The following is a 16391-nucleotide window of genomic DNA, read 5'->3' as shown; positions in this document are numbered from 1 at the left end:
CTTCCACAGTATTCTTGCCAGTAAGTTAAAGAAGTATGGGCTGGATGAATGCACTATAAGGTGGGTAGAAAGTTGGCTAGATTGTCGGGCTCAGCGGGTAGTGATCAATGGCTCCATGTCTAGTTGGCAGCTGGTATCAAGTGGAGTGCCCCAGGGCAGATGACAGAACGAGGAGTCATGGTCTCAAGTTGCAGTGGGGGAGATTTAGGTTGGCTATTAGGAAAAACTTTTTCACTAGGAGGGTGGTGAAACACTGGAATGCGTAACCTAGGGAGGTGGTAGAATCTCCTTCCCTAGAAGTTTTTAAGGTCAGGCTTGACAAAGCCCTGGCTGGGATGATTTAGTCGGGGATCGGTCCTGCTTTGAGCAGGGGGTTGGACTAGATGACCTCCTGAGGTCCCTTCTGTCAAGGTTCCTCCCCCACTCTGAACTCTAGGGTACAGATGTGGGGACCTGCATGAAAACCTCTTAAGCTTACGTTTACCAGCTTAGGTTAAAACTTCCCCAAGGTACAAATTAATTTTATCCTTTGTCCTTGGAATATCCACTGCCACCACCAAACTCTAACTGGGTTTACTGGGAAACGTAGTTTGGACACATCTTTCCCCCCAAAATCCTGCCAACCCTTGCACCCCACTTCCTGTGAAAGGTCTGGTAAAAATCCTCACCAATTTGCATAGGTGACCACAAACCCAAACGTTTGGATCTGAGAACAATGAAAAAGCATTCAGTTTTCTTACAAGAAGACTTTTAATAGAAATAGAAGTAAATAGAGGTAAAGGAATCACCTCTGTAAAATCAGGATGGTAGATACCTTACAGGGTAATTACCTTCAAAACATAGAGAATCCCTCTAGGCAAAAGCTTAAGTTACAAAAAAGACACACAGACAGGAATAGTCATTCTATTCAGCACAGTCCTTTTCTCAGCCATTTAAAGAAATCATAATCTAACCCGTACCTAGCGAGATTACTTACTAAAAGTTCTAAAACTCCATTCCTGGTCTATCCCCGGTAAAGACCAGCATACAGACAGACACACAGACCCTTTGTTTCTCTCCCTCCTCCCAGCTTTTGAAAGTATCTTGTCTCCTCATTGGTCATTTTGGTCAGGTGCCAGCGAGGTTACCTTTAGCTTCTTAACCCTTTACAGGTGAGAGGATTTTTCCTCTGGCCAGGAGGGATTTTAAAGGGGTTTACCCTTCCCTTTATATTTATGACACCTTCCAACCCTGATATTCTATGATTCTACGATTCTCTGCTGGGGCAGAGCAGGGATTTCACTGTGGTTCCCTTCTCCCAGGCACTGTTATAGCTGAAGTTTTGGCTTCAGATTCTGCCTCTCTGCTTCCTACCCTACTGCCCCACTCCTAGCCACAGAGCTAGGGCGAGTGGAGGCAGGACCGGCCCTAGAGGTGGGCAGGCTGGGCCGGCGCCCAGGGCACGGTATTCACTGAGAGGAGTGAACTGTACCAAGCATCTCCTGGCAGAAACCCATGACTTCCACCACCACCAGACATAAAATTGAATAGCTGCGAATTCACGTCAAGTCCTTCTTCTGCGGAGGGAGCACAGTTACCGACGACACTAACGTCGACAAAGAACTTTCAGCACGCTTAAAGTCAGTCAACTTTTGGTCATTTCCAAAAAAGACTATGGATAAGATGGGGGCGGGGGTTGTCACAGTGTCCACAAAATGCCAACTCTACAGAGCTGCTGTGCTCCCTTGTTTTCTGTACTCATTAGAGACTGGCCCCCTTTCTCGTCACCATATCCAAAATCTTAACTGTCTCAACAAGGCCACCTACGCAGCACAGTGGGAATCAAACGGTCGGACAAAATCACCACCAACGATGTGCTACGGCCGGCAGCCATGCTGGTACAGAGGAAAATGGCCTGGGTCAGCCACGTCATACGTATGGAAAACAATCGACTGCCCAAGAGAGCTCTGTGCAGTGAACTTGAGAAAGGCAGTAGGCCGTCCGCTACAAGGCCTGCATCAAGGAGCATATACAGTCTGCTGGGCTGGACTTAATGACCTGGGGGGATGCAGCCCATGACAGGTCAGCTTGATACTCTACTACGAAGAAAGCAGAACGAGCAACAGAATATCATCGTGCCTCCTTGGCCAACAGTAGGGGGGAATGTAGACACCAGCGTGCCTTGGCACATCTCCTGAACGTTACACGTGGAAACGGATTTCCAGTCATAGTCATATTCAAATACGTGCAACAGATGGAATAAATGAGCCCAAAGATTCAAAGGTGTTAACATGACCCTGTCACTGTCTAACGTTAAACAAGGTTTGGGGTTTGGTTTTCAGACACCTCAGCAGGCTTTGTCCCATGGCAAACACCATTAAAAATCCCTTTAACCTTTTATTAAAGATACAAAAAAGAAGGACAAACAGTTGAAATATTTGCAAAAGGAGAGGGATAGGACAGAGAAAGGGAAGGTAGGGAAGGAAAAGGACACAGGGTGTGTGTGACAAGGTCACATATCCTGGGTAGTGCCTGGGATTTAGCCAGAGTCAGTGGAGGTGGTCCACAGGAGGCGGGTATAATAGTCCAGGAGAGGCTAAGCCATCCCAGCTGCCAGACACCTGGGCTGTGATGGCCTCGCCTCTTCCCCTCCTTACTGGGAGTGGGTTTCCTTCCACCAGGGAAGTTTTCACTTATTTATTATGAGCCAGGCAGGTTCCTGGGCAACTGAGGAGGTGGTATCTGCTATTCGGCTTTCTGGGTCCCTAGGACTCTCCAGGGAAATTGGCTTTGGGGAGGGGCAGAGACCATGAGTGGCAAGGATCTCAGGGGAATGGGGGGTGTGGAGGAGAGGAGGGGTGCTGAGTGGGGAGGGTGGGGGAGGAGGGACAGGCTAGCAGCACTGCGGGGGGGCTGAGCAGGGAGGAGGGGGAAGGAGAGGAGGGATGCATGCAGTGAGCAGGGAGGGGGCTGAGTGCGGGAGAGGGGAGGAGGGACTGGTGAGCGGCAGCGGGAGGGGGCGGCGGGACCAGTGAGCAGTGGCGGGAGGGCAAAGTGGGGAGGAGGGGGAAGTAGAGGAGGGACGCCCATAACGAGTGGGAAGGGGGCTGAGCTGGGGGAGGGTGCAGGGCCTGGTACCATAGGTGCCGACTCCATGGGTGCTCCGGGGCTGGAGCACCCATGGGGAAAAGTTAGTGGGTGCTCTGAACCCACCGCCAGCCAAGCTCCCTTCTCCCCTGCCCCACCTCCTCCCCCCAGAGCACGCTGAGTCCCCGCTCCTCTGCCTATCTCCCCCTGCTTCCTGCCGCCAAACAGCTGTTTGGCGGTGCTTAGGACTTTCCAGGAGAGAGGGGGGAAGAGCAGGGACGCGGCGCGCTCAGGGGAGGAGGCAGTGAAGGGACCCATGGTGATGTCATCTGTTCTTTCCCTGGCTCAGTCTGATCAGTGCATCTCTCTGGATCAGGACTATGAAGGCCCAACAGTGTAATGGTGGATTCTGAGGTCCCAAGAGAAAGTGGGGGTGGCAGCCATGATGGTGAAGTTCACTCTTTCTGGCCCACCCATCTCCCAGGCAGCCAGCATCTCCTAATTTTCCCCAAAACTTTTCTTCAAGAAAACCCCAAGGGGAAGTGGTGGGTGGAATAGCCCATCCCTTCATTATTTTGTTCACCAGCTAAGTCTAATTTAAGAGACACCCATTCTGGTCCATTGATTTCCCATCCCACACTTCTCATGTTTACCAGGCATAATCTTAACACAGTCCTTGACTTACATCAGGAGGCCTGTCTGTTTGGCTTGATTAAGTCTGCCTGTTTCACACCAAAAATGATTAGGGGTCTGGAACACATGAGTTATGAGGAGAGGCTGAGGGAGCTGGGATTGTTTAGTCTGCAGAAGAGAAGAATGAGGGGGGATTTGATAGCTGCTTTCAACTACCTGAAAGGGGGTTCCAAAGAGGATGGCTCTAGACTGTTCTCAGTGGTAGCAGATGACAGGACGAGGAGTAATGGTCTCAAGTTGCAGTGGGGGAGGTTTAGATTGGATATTAGGAAAACTTTTTCACTAGGAGGGTGGTGAAACACTGGAATGCGTTACCTAGGGAGGTGGTGGAATCTCCTTCCTTAGAGGTTTTTAAGGTCAGGCTTGACAAAGCCCTGGCTGGGATGATTTAACTGGGAATTGGTCCTGCTTCGAGCAGGGGGTTGGACTAGATGACCTTCTGGGGTCCCTTCCAACCCTGATATTCTATGATTCTATGAAAACCAGCTCTAGACATAAGCAGACTAGTCAATTGCTTCGGGCCCTGAGCAGCTCAGGGACCCCCCAGTTGTGGAAATAATGCAATTAGAATTCTCAGGGGGTGGATAAGGGCCACCCCTTCCAGTCCTGCGTAGGGCCCCCGATGGGATAGCACCGGCTCCGTTTGCGGCTTTTCCTGTCAGCATTTATTGTTATAGGTTATTGTGATATTTATTAACTTTCACTCACTTCTCACAGCTCAGCTCACAATTTGGGTACATTTGTAGCCCAATTATCACAACGTTCCACAGTGATGGAATTTAGCATTTTTTCCAAGATCCCAGGGAATTCAGCAGGTTTGTTGCACGCAGCCAGGCACCATCTTGTTTTTTTGTCTCCCCGGCTTGCTGGGACCTGTTTCTTGCGGAGAACAGCACAGACGCTGGAGTCCAGAAGATGAGTGTCTGAGCCAGGCTGTCTGAACAACATTGGAGGAGCTGAGGCCCAGAGAGCGGGGCTGGGCCACTGGAGAGCAGAGCAACCCACCCTGTCCCCCAAAGAATCACTGGTTAATTTAACCAGTTAACCATGAAATTGACCAAAATGGACCATGAATTTGGTAGAGCCCTACCTGTGCCCCGCTGCTGACTCCACCTACCCAACTCGGTGGTGAAATGATGCATACTGGGTAACTGGATCCCTCAAGGTACACCTGCAACTCTGGCCTTCAATAACAGACATGGGGGCCTCAAACTCCGATCTCATATCACTGTCACAGCTCTGAGACAGTCCTCAGACTAATCCCCCAATCTCCTCATATCCCAATTACACCTCTCCCAAGATGCTCCAACTAATTCCTCCGCCCTTCGATACAGCTACACCTAACACAGTGAATGCAGCTGGAGGGCATGCAGATAATTCCCAGTGACTATTCCCAGCGACAGAGGGGCAGGGTTAAGGTGGTAGTGTGTACCTTAACTCTGCATTTCCTAGTTTTCAGACGTTTGAGTTTTGATGAACTTAGAGACTCAAGGTGGGGAAGGTAATATCTTTTATTGGACCAACTTCTGTTGGTGAAAAATACAAGCTTCTGAGCTATTCTTCAGGACTGTGTATCATAGAAGATCAGGGTTGGAAGGGACCTCAGGAGGTCATCTAGTCCAGCCCCCTGCTCAAAGCAGGACCAATCCCCAATTTTTGGCCCAGATCCCTAAATGGCCCCCTCAAGGATTGAACTCACAACCCTGGGTTTAGCAGGCCAATGCTCAAACCACTGAGCTATCCCTCCCCCAAAAACCAAGTAGCAGAGGATGGTTTCGATCCATCGACCTCTGGGTTATGGGCCCAGCACGCTTCTGCTGCGCCACGCTGCTGGGTGTAGCTTGAAAGCTGACTTGGGGCTTTGATAGCAGCAGGGGACAGGGGTCTTCTTGCCATGGAGATTGGCAGCAGGGTGGTGGGATATGAGAGCTGGCTGTGTGTTTAATTATAAGTAAGTGAAAGTACAGTGTTGAATGCACTCTTGTGAGTAAGGATGAAAGGGTTGTGAAAGGGTGGGGGTTATAACATTTGACATGTGTGGGCTTGTTTCTGTGGAATAGACACTCCATCTGCATTTGGTTTCACCAACAGAAGTTGGTCCAATAAAAGACATTACCTCACTGTGACGTTCCCCTGGTGTTATCTGGACCCGTGATCTGCTAGGTCACTCTGATCCTCGACTCTGGGAGCCAGCCTTACCCTGCTCTGCTGTGAGAATCCCCACTCCCAGGCTGTTCTCACATGGCCTCTGGCATGTAAGTTGCTTGGATTGTGCAACCGAATGACACTAGCCAATATCTCCAGTCCCAGACACAAACCTAGGACCTTCCGTCTTGCAGTGTCCAATTATGCCTGCTGGATGGTGCCAGCTTATATGAATTTGTCAATTTAACAAAGAAATTGATATGTACCAGGCTTGTTCTCCCACGGGGAATCTCTGACACACTTCAAACCAAAGGCACTGTTTCAGGTAGAATAAACAAACAGAGTTATTAACTATAAAAGATAGCTTTTAAGTGATTATAAGTCAAACATAACAAGTCAGATTTGGTCAAATGAAATAAAAGCAAAACACATTCTAAGCTGATCTTAACACTTTCAGCGTCCTTACAAACTTAGATGCTTCTCACCATAGGCTGGCTGGTTGCCCTTCAGCCAGGCTTTCCCCTTTGATCAGTGCTTCAGTCGCTTGGTGGTGATGACTGTAGATAGAGGAGGAAGAGCATGGCAAACGTCTCTCCCTTTTATCATGTTCTTTCTTCCCTCTTGGCTTTGCCCCGCCCTTTCAGGGTCAGGTGAGCATTACCTCATCGTAGTCCCTGACTGACCAAGGGAAGGGGGGTGACTCACTTGAGAGTCCAACAGATCCTTTGTTGCTGCCTAAGCCAATGTCCTTTGTTTCTGTGAGGCTGGGCTGGGTTTGTCCCATCCCTGCCCTGATGAGGTGTGAACGGCCCCTCTGTTCCTGAAGAGTTTTGCCTGGGCTTGCTTAAGCCATGAGGACACATTTTCAGCCTCATATACATACATGAAATTACAACCTATACCATTACTATAACAATGATGCACAGTGCATCATGAGCCTTCCAAAGACACCCGAAATGACCAACTTTGCATTGGATACCACACAATCTTATTATAAGGATGAACAAGGGGGTGCAGGATGTTCCCCAGAGGCACAGAGTGTCCCACTCACCCACCTTGACTCTCTATCTCCTGGGACCCTCACAGCTACAGCAACACAGCAAATAACTATTGATGCACTTGACCATCTGGAAGGGCATGTGAGCTTCATTGGGAAACCTTAACTCTATATTAACAAAGGTATTTTTGCAATCCACAAAAAAGCAGTCAGAAGATTCTCTTTGAAATCATTACTGGAGTCAGGTAACTTCGGATGCCTGAATATTTGAGCCTGCAGGCAATTCCAGCTCAGCAGGACTGTGGCAGTTTCCTGTTTCTTTAAGAGAAGACTCTAATCTCCTCACATGACAGGGTTTGAAACTATGCAACTTTAATGGTTACGGTGTTACTTTCACTTTCCAACTTGGCAAATGCTGCAAGGGTAAAGCACATTTTATCAGTTTGGAACAAAAACCTGTTTCTTAAAAATTATGGAAAAGCGATGAGAAAACTCTGCAGCTATTTTATAGCCAGAATTAGCTGAGCATCTTGATAAACTGGAGTAGTCAATTAACATGTAACTATCTCATCAAAAGGAATAAGGTCTGACCACACCCTAAAGATTTAAAAGTTGTTGGAAGAATCAACCAGGTGGGTTAACTTTGCTTCAGAATAACTGTTTATAACCGCTCATACATGCTTCTTATTGCTTGGACAGATTATTAAAAATGATTAAATAATCCTGCAATAATTTGTTTTACTCTTCATCCAAGATTTACATGACATGTACCTTAAAAATGATTCACTGTCAAATACACTGCAGATTATTTTCCTAGCAATGTAACATGAGATTTTTACATCTTGTTGAATTAATAATCTATTTCTTTTGCTACTGTGGGGCAAGATTACTGGGCCCCATACTGTTTTCAGGGGAAGATTTGTATCAAACAACTTCCTATATTTTGAGTAAGGGAAGAATTTTACTGCACCAAACCTAGCTGTCATCAGTCTAGTTTTCTGCCTGTTGTCATTGCAGTTGTCTATCTCTTGACGGTGGGGCTGAATCCTTTTGCTTCCGTATAAAATAAAATTATGTCCAGAACCAATCAAAACAGAAAACTGCATCCTTTTCTCCTTCTGAGATCAGTGGGAATTAAGCATGTGCCTAAAGTTGGTCACGTGTTTAAGAGTGTTGCTGAGTAGGTACTTCAGTGTTGGATCATATTAAAGAAGTTCTGTGTTAAAATCACAAATGAGTTTGATTCCCCATAGTTTAAATTCCAGGGTATTACTAATGAAGAGGTCTCTTGGTTTTTGCTACTGTTTCTCTCCCTCTATGTGTGAAACTTGCAAGCTGCTAATTGTGTTAGTACATTCTAAGACAGAGTCTGTTCTCAGAGCAATTCTTTGTAATAACAACTACTCACACAGAGAGAGACTCAAAGCAATACTCTGTAACAACAGAAACAGCACCCAGAGCCTCCCCGGCCTTTTGTTGTATTCATCTCGCTTTGTTAACAATTGGGATTAAAATAGAGATAGAGGATGGATGTGGATGGATGCTTGGTGTGGATAATAACTGAATGATCAGGGAGGTGCCAGCCTAAGAATCCAGTGTCCATCACCTGAAGAAGGTGTCAAGTGGAAATAACCAGAGGACCCCCAGAGGGCAAACTGGAATCCACCCAACAGCCTCAAGGATGGGAGAACCAAAGAACAAGATAACATCTAGCAGCACGGAGCTGTCAGGAATGTGACATCTGCCGATTGATTCAGCAACAGCATGATGAAACAATTCCCATAGACTGGCATAGGAAGAAATTCCTATAAAAATGGCCTCTAGAAAGTGAGAACTTTGGGGTCTGATTCTGCAAACCAACTTCCAGGAGCATCAGATGAGCATCTGACAAGGCCCTGCTCCCTCCTCATGTCCAGGCCACCTGGCTAGTGGCTTGGCACGAGCAACTCTAAGGCTGGTAACTATGATAACAACCTTGCAGAACCTGTGTGTGTATGAATGAATGTGTGAATAAATATGAGATTGAATGGAAAGTTATAGCTATAACTAACTGCTTACTATGATTCTGTCTGTATTCACAATAAATGTGGTATTTTGCCTTTTCCCCTTTAATAAGATCCTGCTGGTTTTTATTTTATTGGTATAACATCAGGACATAACTAAAAAAAGTCAAATTTATACACTGTGTGACAGAGCATCTCCTCGTGTGTGAAAAGCCATTGGAGGGGAGTAAAACTAGTAAAAATTATGGTGGTTTAAAGACTTCCAGGAGCAGAGAATCCTCCAGCAAGTGACCTGTGCCCCATTGTACAGAGGAAGGCGAAAAACCTCCAGGGCCTCTTCCAATCTGCCCTGGAGGAAAATTCCTTCCCGACCCCAAATATGGCGATCGGCTGAACCCTGAGCATGTGGGCAAGATTCACCAGCCAGACACCCAGGAAAGAATTAGAGGGACCATGGGCCAGACTGCAAATTGATTTTATTGGGCAACAGGACAACAAGGGGAAATCAGTATTGTCTGGTGATTGTTGATCCTTTTACTAAATGGATTGAGGCTATCCCCTCTCAGCCTGCTGCCACTCAGCCCACTGCTGGTCTTAGGTCCATCCGCCAGCTCCTGCCAGCCAGGGTCCCGGCTGCCGGCCCCGCTCAGCCCGCTGCCTGTCTGGGGTCCCGGCCCTGCCCACATAAAGTGGGTACCTACCTTCTCCCTTTTTCTACCCCCTTCTCTTCCCCTCTCTTTGCACTGAGCATAGGGCTGGGGGTGAAGGAGCAGGCTGGGGGTTGGGATGCAGGATTTGGCCAGGCGCTAGAATGAGGGAGGGGGCTCAGGGTTGGGGCAGGAGGTTTGGGTGTGGAGCGCTTACCTGGGCAGCTCCCATTTGGTGCGACGGGTGCAGGTGGGAATGTGGGGGCGGGGGTGCAGGAGCTCCCATTTGGTGTTCAGGGTGGGGGTGAGAATGTGGGGGGGGGTGCAAGAGTCAGGGCAGGGGCTGGGGGTGTGTGAGGAGGGTGCAGGAGTCAGGGCAGAGGACTGGGGGCATGTGGTGGGGGGTGCTGGAGTCAGGGCTGGGGCGTGTGGGAGATGCAGGGGTCTTTTTCAGTGTTTTTATTTCAGAGCTTTTCTATCACTGACGAACCTGTCAGTGAAAAAACTTTGCAAGTGTGGACATAGCCTAAGTCTCCATGCAGACAGCACTGGGTCAACAGAAGAAATCTTCTGTGAACCTAGCTACTGCCTCTTGGGGAGGCGTATGACCTCTGATGCCAGGAGAAGTCCTCCATTTGGCATCGATACTGTGCTGTTGTAGCCTTTCAAGTGTAGACAAGCTCATAGAATCATAGAATCATAGAATATCAGGGTTGGAAGGGACCCCAGAAGGTCATCTAGTCCAACCCCCTGCTCGAAGCAGGACCAATTCCCAGTTAAATCATCCCAGCCAGGGCTTTGTCAAGCCTGACCTTAAAAACTTCTAAGGAAGGAGATTCTACCACCTCCCTAGGTAACGCATTCCAGTGTTTCACCACCCTCCTAGTGAAAAAGTTTTTCCTAATATCCAACCTAAACCTCCCCCACTGCAACTTGAGACCATTGCTCCTCGTTCTGTCATCTGCTACCATTGAGAACAGTCTAGAGCCATCCTCTTTGGAACCCCCTTTCAGGTAGTTGAAAGCAGCTATCAAATCCCCCCTCATTCTTCTCTTCTGCAGGCTAAACAATCCCAGCTCCCTCAGCCTCTCCTCATAAGTCATGTGTTCCAGTCCCCTCATCATTTTTGTTGCCCTTCGCTGGACTCTCTCCAATTTATCCACATCCTTCTTGTAGTGTGGGGCCCAAAACTGGACACAGTACTCCAGATGAGGCCTCACCAATGTCGAATAGAGGGGAACGATCACGTCCCTCGATCTGCTCGCTATGCCCCTACTTATACATCCCAAAATGCCATTGGCCTTCTTGGCAACAAGGGCACACTGCTGACTCATATCCAGCTTCTCGTCCACTGTCACCCCTAGGTCCTTTTCCGCAGAACTGCTGCCTAGCCATTCGGTCCCTAGTCTGTAGCTGTGCATTGGGTTCTTCCGTCCCAAGTGCAGGACCCTGCACTTATCCTTATTGAACCTCATCAGATTTCTTTTGGCCCAATCCTCCAATTTGTCTAGGTCCTTCTGTATCCTATCCCTCCCCTCCAGCGTATCTACCTCTCCTCCCAGTTTAGTATCATCCGCAAATTTGCTGAGTGCGCAATCCACACCATCCTCCAGATCATTTATGAAGATATTGAACAAAACCGGCCCCAGGACCGACCCTTGGGGCACTCCACTTGATACCGGCTGCCAACTAGACATGGAGCCATTGATCACTACCCGTTGAGCCCGACAATCTAGCCAGCTTTCTACCCACCTTATAGTGCATTCATCCAGCCCATAGTTCCTTAACTTGCTGACAAGAATACTGCGGGAGACCGTGTCAAAAGCTTTGCTAAAGTCAAGAAACAATACATCCACTGCTTTCCCTTCATCCACAGAACCAGTAATCTCATCATAAAAGGCGATTAGATTAGTCAGGCATGACCTTCCCTTGGTGAATCCATGCTGGCTGTTCCTGATCACTTTCCTCTCATGCAAGTGCTTCAGGATTGATTCTTTGAGGACCTGCTCCATGATTTTTCCAGGGACTGAGGTGAGGCTGACTGGCCTGTAGTTCCCAGGATCCTCCTTCTTCCCTTTTTTAAAGATGGGCACTACATTAGCCTTTTTCCAGTCATCCAGGACTTCCCCGGTTCGCCACGAGTTTTCAAAGATAATGGCCAATGGCTCTGCAATCACAGCCGCCAATTCCTTCAGCACTCTCGGATGCAACTCGTCCGGCCCCATGGACTTGTGCACGTCCAGCTTTTCTAAATAGTCCCTAACCACCTCTATCTCCACAGAGGGCTGGCCATCTCTTCCCCATTTTGTGATGCCCAGCGCAGCAGTCTGGGAGCTGACCTTGTTAGTGAAAACAGAGGCAAAAAATGGCCTTCCAATTTCTCTGCAGTCATCTTGAGGACCCTTGGCTAAGGTGGGACTGCTAGGTTTATATGGCCTTCGGATGGGGTCACTACTGGTTGTTATTTAGGGGCACAGTCAAAATCACCTGCGGCTTTCTGATTGGCGGAGGCCAAATAATGGGGGTGGGGGATAGAAGTTTTGTATTTACCACTAGTAGGTAAGGTTGAGCATTTGTCCCCTGCTGCTTTGACACTGTAACCATGGAGCAAGTTAGATTTATTAATTTCAAAAGCAAGCCAACAAAATGTCTATCCAATGCACTAAAAATGGATTTTTGAAAAAAATCATATCCCATTTCGATATTTAAATGAAGTGGCCAGATTTCCCAGTGTGTTCAACATTAGATTGCTCTTGGGCTGAGAGGGCAATATGTCTTACTGATTCAGTGAAATTATTTTAAATATTCGTTTACTTGTTTTTCTGTGTACGTGAGTATTGGGAATTCACGGCTAAGTCATGGAATTAACACACATTGATGTAATTTTCTTCTAGGTTTGGGCTCCAATCCTCTTATCTCTGTGGAGAGTTACCAGGATGGAGGGATCCGGGTGGTTTGTCAATCGACTGGGTGGTATCCAGAGCCCGAGGTGCTGTGGAGAGATCTCAGTGGGCAAGAATTACCATCACTCTCTGAAGCAAAATCCCTGGGGGATAATGGCCTGTTTGAAAGAGAAAATTCTGTTATTATAAAAGAACATTCAAACCAAAACTTGTCCCGTTGGATCAGGAACACCTTTCTCAATCAAGAAAAGGAAGCAACAATTTATATAGCAGGTCAGTTACCAGCCAAACTCACACAGAAATCACCACCGCTGAAACAAAACAAAATGTAGGAAACAAAGAACAGAAGCATCTGTGGTACAGATTTTACAGCAGGGGTGGGCAAACTATGGCGGGGGGGCCAGATCCGGCCCCTCAGGGCTTTGGATCCGGCCTGTGGGATTGCCAGCCCTGGGGAGCTGTAGGCCCCGCTGCTCCGGGGAGCGACCGGCACCAAGTCCCTGCAGCCCTGGGCGAGGGCTCTGCACGCTGCTCTTGCCTGTGGGTACCTCCCCCGAAGCTCCCATGGGCCAGGAACAGGAAACCGCGGCCAGTGGGATCTGCGGGGGACGGTGCCTGGAGGCGAGGCAGTGCATGGAGCCCTCTGCCCCCCCTACTCCAGGGGCCGCAGGGGTATGGTGCTGGCTGCTTCCCGGAGCAGCAGCGGGCTGGGGCCGGGGCCAGGGCCGGCAGGGAGCCTACCCTGGCCCCGGAGCTGCTCCAGGTAAGTGCCACCAGGCTGGAGCCCGAACCCCTCCTGCACCCCGCAAACCAACTCCTTGCCCCGAGCCCCCTGCCGCATCCCCCACCCCTCCTGCATCCCAACCCCTTTCCCCTAGCCCCCTGCTGCATTCCGCACCCCTTCTGCACCCAAACCCCCTTCCCTGAGCCCCCTCATATACTCCGCATCCCTTCTCGGCCCCAACCCCTTGCCCATAGCCCCTTCCTGCACACCGCACCCCCTCCCACACCTCGCACTCCCTCCCGCACTCCAACCGCCTGCCCCAGCCCTGCATGCAATTTCCCCACCCAGATGTGGCCCTCGGGCCCAAAAGTTTGCCCACCCCTGTTTTACAATCTACAGACAAACAAAGAAGATGGGAGACTGGTATCTTAACAGGGTCAAAATTTAAGCAATCTAGTTACCTTCATTTTGAATATTCAGAGTTATCAGTGTTTTGGGTTTCATGTAAATTAACTCTTAACTCTGCATTTCCTGAAACTCTTACTTTAAAAAAAAAAAAAAGAATGATTTTGAGAATGAATGTTCATCAAACCATTGGAACAGTTTGTTCCTACAAACCTAACTTCACCTCAATCAGTTTTTGAATGTAGCAATTTTTATAATATGGCTTGTTTGCTCTCTTTTCACTACACGAAATGTCCACAACTTATGTGCTGCTCTTTCTATTGGCATTCAATGGGACTTGTGCTCATCACTCACTTTGCCTTTGTCTACTCACAGAAGTTGCCCTGATTTTCTATTTAGCTATTGATGATACCTCTTGTCTGAACACTCTTATTTCAGTTTCAGAGTGTCCTATATATTTAGCTTAAGTCAGTTCCTTACTGATTTATGCTAAATGAATATAGAACACTATGAAGCTGATTTGCAATTTAAGGTTCTGTTAATTAGTGTAGTTAAATTGGGGCAGTCTTTTTATGTGGTCATCTACTGACTAATTTAAGAATGACTACACCAATGTTGCATCAATTTCAGTAAACCAGTGCACAAATCATGTGTGGAGAAGGTCCTAGGCATGTTTGAAATGTCCACCCTACCTAGATGACTTAAATGTTGTAAACTCAAGAACAACAAATGAATATGAATTAATTTGCTGCATTTACTCTTTGGATTAAATGTGATTATGATTCATCCAAATATTTGGAGAAAGTAGCGCGTGGCAAAAATATTCTCATTAATTTGGCAATTTCTGGAAGTTGCTGAATAGTCAGGGCCAAATTATTTGCTGGCATAACTCCGCTGAAGTCAACAGTGTTTTATGAGCAAAGAATTTTCCCTTGAACTCTATGAATCTCTGAATACCAATGAATCAAATCAGGCCTGTTCATTCACAGGTAAATCATTGTTAAAGCTGTGTTGATTGGAGTCATTTTTAAAATCTGTTTCTGGTCTTTAGTGTAGATGACGTCATGTTTTCGCTCTTATGACACTCAAGTGTTGCCAGGGAGTTTTTATTTATGTGTGCAATACAAAAAAAATTGACTTTGTCCCTGCTTCCAAACTAATGCAAATCCTGGGGTTTTATTTTTCAGGTCACTTTTTCCCAAGGGTGAATCCGATGAAGTGGGCTGTAGCTCACTTTATGCTCATATAAATTGGTTAGTCTCTAAGGTGCCACAAGTCCTCCTGTTCTTTTTGGTGGCTCTGTGTGTGATCCTGGTGGGCTTTTTGGTGTCCTTGGCCTCTCTGTTTATTTACTGAAAATAAAAGGTAAATGTTATAGGAGAAAATATAGTGAAATTAGCAAGAAACGTTCTTCTAATAAATGAAAAAAGAACAAGAATGAAATTTTCCACTGGGCAATGCAGGGGAACCCTCCTCAGTCCCAGTAGACACTATGAATTAGTAAAGGTCCTTTTCCTCAGCTGACAAGTAAATATTTGGTACAAAGTCAGGTCATTATAAAGAGTATGTGTAATTTTATTTTGGGAGCAGTTGTTTGTCATTGCATCTAATGTTAAAAAGGAATTGTGATGAGACAAAGCCTGATAAATTTCACCCCAAAAGGTTATATGAAAAAGTTATGCACAGTAGAAAGCAGGGGATTGAATAGACATCAGCTCTCATCCTAAACTTGAGTACTTGACAATAGTGAGAAAAAACATGTAGCAAATGGAGAAAGGAAACCCTTTTTTCCCCTGGTGTTGAGAACATTAAACCTCTCAAAGGCTTATGAATTATATAATCACTGTGCAACTTTCACAAAACTCAGACACTTGCGTAACAAAGGGGAAAAAATCTTAATAATTTATATTTGTTTCTGTTTATTTTAGGGGAACGGGGTAGAGAAATTGGTAAGTCTCATATTCTTTCCTCCAAGAAGTAAATCTTTTGTACCAGTTTGTCTCCTCAAGTTTAATTATTTAATCCAGACCCCAGATATTGCACCACGAACATCAGTTAGAGGTGTGACTTTGATTTCAGTGGGTGTGGGATCAAACACTAAACGCACAACTCTCATCACTAAAAGAATAATACTGATAATTTTAGGGCCTGATATTACGTTCCTTGCATGCCTAAAACTCTCAGCAAAGCCAATAGGCCTGTGTAATATGCAAGGAAGGAGGACTGGTCTCTAAGGGCTAGCATTTTAATAATATTTGGACACCAAACTCCCATTGATATCAGTGGGAGTTGGGCACCTAAATACCTTTAAAAATCTGGCCCTAATTCCATAAGCAATTCTAATCTTTAGAACTATAAGTCTTTAAGAATAATCAGTTACTTTTGGATATTTGTCTCTAGTGTAGACACAAAATAACGTATTGATAATAGCTTAGTATGTAGATAATGAGAAATCACAAAGAAAAGATTCTTTAAAATGTATCTTCACTGAGGGTGAAATTCTCTCAGCACTGGAGAGACCAGGAAGACTGTGTGCCCACAAATGTCCTCATCTGACAAGTAAATAGTTTGGCCAAAGTTGAATCATCACAGAGACTGTGGGTAATTTCATTTTGGGAGCAGTTGTTTGTCATTTCATTTAATGTTAGAAAGGAATTGGGGTGAGACTAAGCCTGAGAAATTACCCCAATAGGTAATATGAAAAAGTTATACACCGTAGAAAATAGGAGTTCAAATAGACGTGAAATTTAGTGAGAAATAACACCTAAGAGATGGAGAAAGGAAAATGTTTTTCTCTTGGTGTTGAAA

The sequence above is a fragment of the Lepidochelys kempii genome, chromosome 28 (assembly GCF_965140265.1).
Source record: "Lepidochelys kempii isolate rLepKem1 chromosome 28, rLepKem1.hap2, whole genome shotgun sequence".
NCBI classification, from domain to species: domain Eukaryota; kingdom Metazoa; phylum Chordata; order Testudines; family Cheloniidae; genus Lepidochelys; species Lepidochelys kempii.
Note: the sequence above shows the minus strand (reverse complement) of the source record.